The 6,304-nt window shown below is 34.3% G+C and overlaps 1 long non-coding RNA gene across 6 annotated transcripts; it reads left to right on the top strand.

Moving 5' to 3' along the window:
• Window positions 1-4,178: 4,178 nt before the first annotated feature.
• Window positions 4,179-6,304, top strand: LOC143215052 (uncharacterized). Of its 6 annotated transcripts, none has more exons than XR_013010279.1 (7): window positions 4,179-4,330; window positions 4,401-4,566; window positions 4,657-4,789; window positions 5,180-5,329; window positions 5,439-5,761; window positions 5,827-6,000; window positions 6,091-6,304. It is a non-coding gene; the product is annotated as an uncharacterized LOC143215052 (long non-coding RNA). The 6 variants fall into 6 exon arrangements; XR_013010278.1 differs by having other exon boundaries at window positions 5,620-5,761; XR_013010281.1 differs by having other exon boundaries at window positions 5,620-5,761; window positions 5,832-6,000.

A 6,304-nucleotide genomic window follows, 5' to 3' on the forward strand; every position in this document is an offset into this window, starting at 1 on the left:
GACGCGGTTGACATGGCCACATCATCACAAAAACTTGGAAATAATGAAACTCCCGTGTATTCACTTTGACTGTCATTGTACTGATGATCGGCGTTTGGCCCCGAACTGGGGCTGACGCGCAGCACGGCGCGAAGGGGAGGCAATACAAAACAATTCGATACAATACAATACATGTAACAGTCACCGTATCGCGCCGTACACTTATACAACAAATCACGCGTTTGACACACTCGCGGACTTTGAATATACTACTGACACCGCGGCCGAAATCTTGGGCCCGCGAGGGTCGCCGGTACGGCGCTGTGGTGGGGAGGCTACCCTCGCGAATTTTTCATTGGTGGAGAGGGGCGAGAGACCCGAACAGAGTCCCCGACGATCGGCGATTGCCCCCGAATTGCGACCGGAGCGGTGGGGATTGGCCCAGCGCTCCGTCGATTAAATATGGCGGGAGCCTTGCATACGATCGAGATAATAATAAATTCCCTTCAAGACAACACATGACGTCACGTTCCGAGAATTGCCCCACCAGCGTAGTACATACCATTATTCAAAATATTGTTTACATTATTAAATACAGAGTGTGGCCGGACGGGTGGTACAACCGAGCAGGGGGTGATACTACATGTAAAAATAAGTCGAAAAAAAGGAATAACAGTTTTTTGTTTGACGCTTCGTTTTCGAGAAAATCGAGTTTGAAAATGCAGTTAATACACGTGCTATAGAATAGGAATCGTCTGACGCGTCTGACCATGATCAACCAATTCTCCTTTGTGCATATACTAAAGCAGGCCGGGCGACGCTGGCTCAAAAAGCACATGTTGGTGATACTCCTCTGTCATAGTGGACGTGGTGGGGACTGTCTTACCGAGCAAGAGAAGGAGAGAAACAGCAACATGTGTTTTTCGAACCAGCATCGCCCAGGCCTGTATATAAATAATTAAATAATAAACAAACGTGTGATTTTAACTGCAAATAATAACTAAACTCTTTTTATTTAAATAAATTATTATTTCTTACTTGCACATAAAAGATTATTTGTTATTTAGATTGAAGTGGAAATCAAACGAATAGTTTTTGGTCTCTTATTTCTTGTATTTTGTGTATAAAATGAACACGTAAATTTTGTGTATAAAATGAACAGCCCAGTAAAATTTATCATATATGAAAAAGTTCACGCTTGACAGTAGATCTACGATACACTAAAAATTCTATAATGTTACACTACTTTATCATAATTGTGAGAATGTATTTATTCAATTTTTTTCTTTTTCTGGAGTATTTATCAGAGATTATTGTATTTGTCCAAAGCAATAATCTGATTGAATAACTGCCCACGAAGACATCTTTACAATCTCCATAATGGTAAATGAAAAGTTTAGACCCTGCACTTTCCGTCACTGCTAAAATAATCTATTTTTCCACTCCACTTCATTTTCTGAAATTCTCAATTCATCCTACAAATTCTTCCCACGGCTCGTTAATCGAGCAGATTAGCTTTAATCCTGTGACGAATGACCAGCTCATCAGTCACCTGTTAACACGTGGAACGCCGCGGTAGTCATCGTTAACAGACGCTACCAAATTGTTTAGAAACGATTACGGTGAAACGGATATCATCGAACACCCATTCTTCAGAAATGTAAACAACTGTTAGTTGCACAAATTAATTCGTTGCTTTTCCTTCATCAAATTCTTGTTTACAATTTAGAATTTGTTGTGTAACGGTATATAAAAAGAATTTCAGTTCTTAATTGAAATACGTTAATGACGAATCGATAAATACACGCAACAACAGCATCCAGACACATAGAGACTATTATTTAAAGAAAAAAAATTAATTGATTGTGACTGCTACGAATTACTTTGTACACTTAATAGATAATAATATGAAATGGAAACTGCGTTCACTAATTAATAATTGTTATAACCAAACTGTTCGTGCATTCGTTTTAATTATACCGGTGAAAAGAACGTAATAAAATATCAATATCGATCTTCGATATGAATGTATCGAAACTATTAACAGAAGAAGCACACTAGTTTCAGCTTTATACCATTTGTATATTCTCAGTATGTATAAATATATTTTATACATATTAGTATAATATATTTATATCAAAGTATACATGGCTATGAACATACATACATATGTATTAGCGTCCCGTATTGTACATGAGTTTCCCGTTTCGTTGCCTGAAGCAGAATCCCAATTCTGTAGCATCCGAGTCTGTCAATTCACCCTTACCCTCATCCTAATTAGTAAACTATCCTTCACTTAAAATATTTGTTTAGTGATGAGCCCAGAAATTCGGCCATGTTGCTACAATGTATTGTACATAACAGGACGGACGTAATCCTCCTCTTTATAAAAAGGAAATAAAAAGCGATTTTTAGGAAAAGTAGACTCAAGCGGGTCCTCGAAAGAAATGAGCTAGAAGAAAATATTGGGGTTGCACTGTATCTTAACCCTGAAGTGAACCATCAAATTGTACTTTTTATATTTAATATTCATCTCTATTGAAATAGTAAATAGAACCGTAGAGAGACAGTAAAATTTCATATAAATCTGTAAATAGCAATATTATTAATAGTTGTGCATTAAATAATTATCAGTAGAATTTTGAGTGGGGGCACATCGTTAATAATGGTAAGAATTAACTTAAGAATAATTTTAACTAACAAGCAATTTAAAAAATTTTTAAATCATTCTCAACGTTTCGATCCGGATATGGATCCTTTTCAAGAGAACTTGCGTCTGTGAAAAACCGTATATTATAATGTATGTTTAACTGAATAGGTTAATAGCTATTACCCTACATTATAATATACGGTTTTTTTACACACGTAAGTTCTCTTGAAAAGGATCCATATCCGGATCGAAAGGTTGAGAATGATATAAAATTTGCAAAATTGCTTGTTGGTTAAAATTTGATCGGATCCATGCGCCGAAAACATTAATGAAAAGTTTATTCAGTAAGCTACGATCGACAAAAAGGTTAAGTTAAGGATTAAATTGATAAAACATAGTTGTGTGTGTACGACTTTTTCACTTCTGTCGAAACGCGATTATTTTTATAAACTCCATCTTTTAAATAAAACATAGTGCTAAAGCTATCTAGGAACCCATCGCACGATGTCCCTTTTAGCCGTATAATAATAACTTCCAACCCATAAATTATGAAGTATGACTGTGGCGCGAAATTTTGCAGAACACAGCTCGTCGTCGACCAATTTAGTCGTGCTTGAATTAGGCTTGTTACAGGAAGGCATAATGTAGCAAATGAAATTATACATGAAGCCTAGAATAGGGCGGAGAAACATATGATTATTTATATACTTTTCATTAAGGAATTTGTCGACAGAATATGTTGATTACGATAGCGCTTACTTTGATCGAGAAATTCCATTTGGAGGAACGTTATGTTTGTTTAACATAACTCGGACATTTCATATGCAACAATCTAGATTATAAATCGAATAAAAACAATCAGTTTTACATTTAGACACTGGCGACTTCTATTAGGTGCAATCGGATACTTCATGTGAATCAACGAATCAATCAATAGCAACCAGGTTGTATCAACAGTAGGTATTCGCGAAAAAGCCAACCCATTTGGTATAAGATATACAAAATACTACTCATATTTATGATAACAATATGAGTAGATGTAATTTAAAACAGTAAACACACTAGAGGAAAATTTAAAAATACTGTTATATTATTTTGAATTTACTAAATATATTGACAAAACGAAAATATTTTTTTATTTCATTTCAGCTTGTTGCAATTCAGGTGGAAAATTTTTATTTTGCATAAAGATCCGCTGTCTAATAATCGCAGACAAGGTATATAGAACGCAGGCATATTAAGACAAAATTTTCAATTTAAATTTGTTCAATTCAAGAAGAAGAAGCGTAAATTTGATTAAGGACCAGTAAGAACTAACAACGCGAGAGTAAAAACAAAATTTATATCTTTTCAGATAAATATATTATTTCTCTGCATATTTTGCATGTGTAATGAAACAATGTTTCCTTGGACGAACTATTATAGAATTGCACTAATAAAGTAGAATATAAGTAGATTAAGAATATTTTATAACAAAAATTAACACAACTAAATCTGCGCGCCAGACGATGGCTGGTAAAGTGTATTCGTACTAACTCTAAGACGATTCTTCGACCAATAGTGATCCTCTACAATCGCACGCATGAAGCATAGCATGCTCATCTGTAGTTTGTCTATTTCATGATCTTGCGCGATCGCGATCACGTTACTTAACCTCGAATCAAAGAGCATAAGACGTGTGCAATTTGCGTGCCTCCAAGTGTAAGTTACGTTAAAAAATTGGAAAACGCAAATAGTATTCTACAAAGCTAACCAACAAATTACAAAACAGGTGCTGACAGATTGGATAACGAAAAAGTTTATGTAATCAGTGGACGACGTCTGTGTATTTCCGTTGACCTGCACTTTGATTGAATAAAAGTTGTTCAATATGGGTATTATCACCAAGCTTTATCAGGGCACTGTCACTCTCCAGGTTATAACAATATTTTACATGCGTAAGTAATTATTGAACTATTATTTGAGTTAGTGGAAAATTTATGATATTTTTGGATTCGTTCGCTATATTAATCATCATTGTTTTTCAGTTGTGTCAGGGGATTCAGATATCACAAAAGAACCATTCGAAAAACTAGGAAAATTCAGAGATCGGGCATTCGGCGTAAAACCGATTGAGGCACCAGTACAGTCACATGGCCATCATTAATAGTGTAACACTATGTAAACCCTTTTAGTGTCAATCGAAATGTATATGTTTGCTTGGCACGAAAAGTGTTGAGCTCATGTTGGGCTGCATCTTATAGTTGATAATATATAATTTATGTATATAAATCATTATGAATATTTCAAATTCTTTGTTCCTGTGAAACTTAAATAACGAAATGCACTCAAAAAGGTAAAGCATTTTAGTTGCAAAATGGGAAAGAAAACCGGTAGCAATTAGATCTCAAAATTTTAATGAAAAATAAACATGCAAAGTAATATGCCCAAGTCCTTTTTTCAACATTTCCGTTCCAATGAAAACAATCATCTTGGTCATCTACAAATAACTACAACTAAAGATAGTAACTAACATATTAACAACGCAAATATATTTTTATTTCATTTCAGCTTGTTGCAATTCATGTGGAAAATTTTTTTTTTGCATAAAGATTCGCAGACGAGGTATATAGAACGCAGGCTTATGAAGCAAAAATTTTCAATTCACATTTGTTCAATTCAAGAAGAAGAAGCGTAAATTTTAATAAGAATTAACAACGCGTGAGTAAAAACAAAATTTATATCTTTTAATATGATATAATATATATCAAGATATTTATTAAATCATTTCTTATGATGACATCTTTACAATTTCATAATAAACTTATAGACTGTAATAGCATTTCGTGATCGAAACGTTTTATAAGAGTTGCATTCTAAAATCGGACATTTCATATGCAACAACATAATAGAATTGCACTAATAAAGTAGAAAAATTAACACAATTAAATCTGCGCGCCAGACGATAGCTGGTAAAGTGTATTCGTACTAACTCTAAGACGATTCTTCAGCCAATAGCGATCCTCTACCATCGCACGCATGAAGCATGCTCATCTGTAGTTTGCCTATTTCATGATCTTGCGCGATCGCAATCACGTTACTTAACCTCGGATCAAAGAGCATAATACGTATGCAATTTACGTGCCGCCAAGTGTAAGTTACGTTAAAAAATTGGAAAATGTAATTAATATTCTACAAAACTAACCAAAAAATTACAGAACAGGTGCTGGCAAATTGGATGACGAGAAAGGTTATGTAAACAGTGGACGACGTCTGTGTACTTCTGTTGACCTGCAATTTGATTGAACAAAAGTTGTTCAATATGGCTAGTTTATGCAACCACATCTATCGGACCTTTCTCAGTGCTAGTGCTGTATCGCTATTTTACATATGTAAGTAATTATTGAATTATTATTTGAGTTAGTATAAAATTTCTGATATTTTTAAGTTCGTTTGCTATATTAATTATCATTGTTTTTCAGTTTCGTCAGTGGACCATGATATCACAAAAGATCCATTCGAAAAACTAGCACAACTCAGAGATTGGGCATTAGATAGAAAACCAAATTAATAGTATAACACTATGTAAACCCTTTTAGTGCCAATCGATATGTATATGTTTGTTTGGCACGAAAAGTATTGAGCTCATGCTGGGCTACATCTTATAGTTGATAATATATAATTTATATACATAAA

Source organism: Lasioglossum baleicum, chromosome 13 (assembly GCF_051020765.1).
Source record: "Lasioglossum baleicum chromosome 13, iyLasBale1, whole genome shotgun sequence".
In the NCBI taxonomy this organism is placed as follows: Eukaryota; Metazoa; Arthropoda; class Insecta; order Hymenoptera; family Halictidae; genus Lasioglossum; species Lasioglossum baleicum.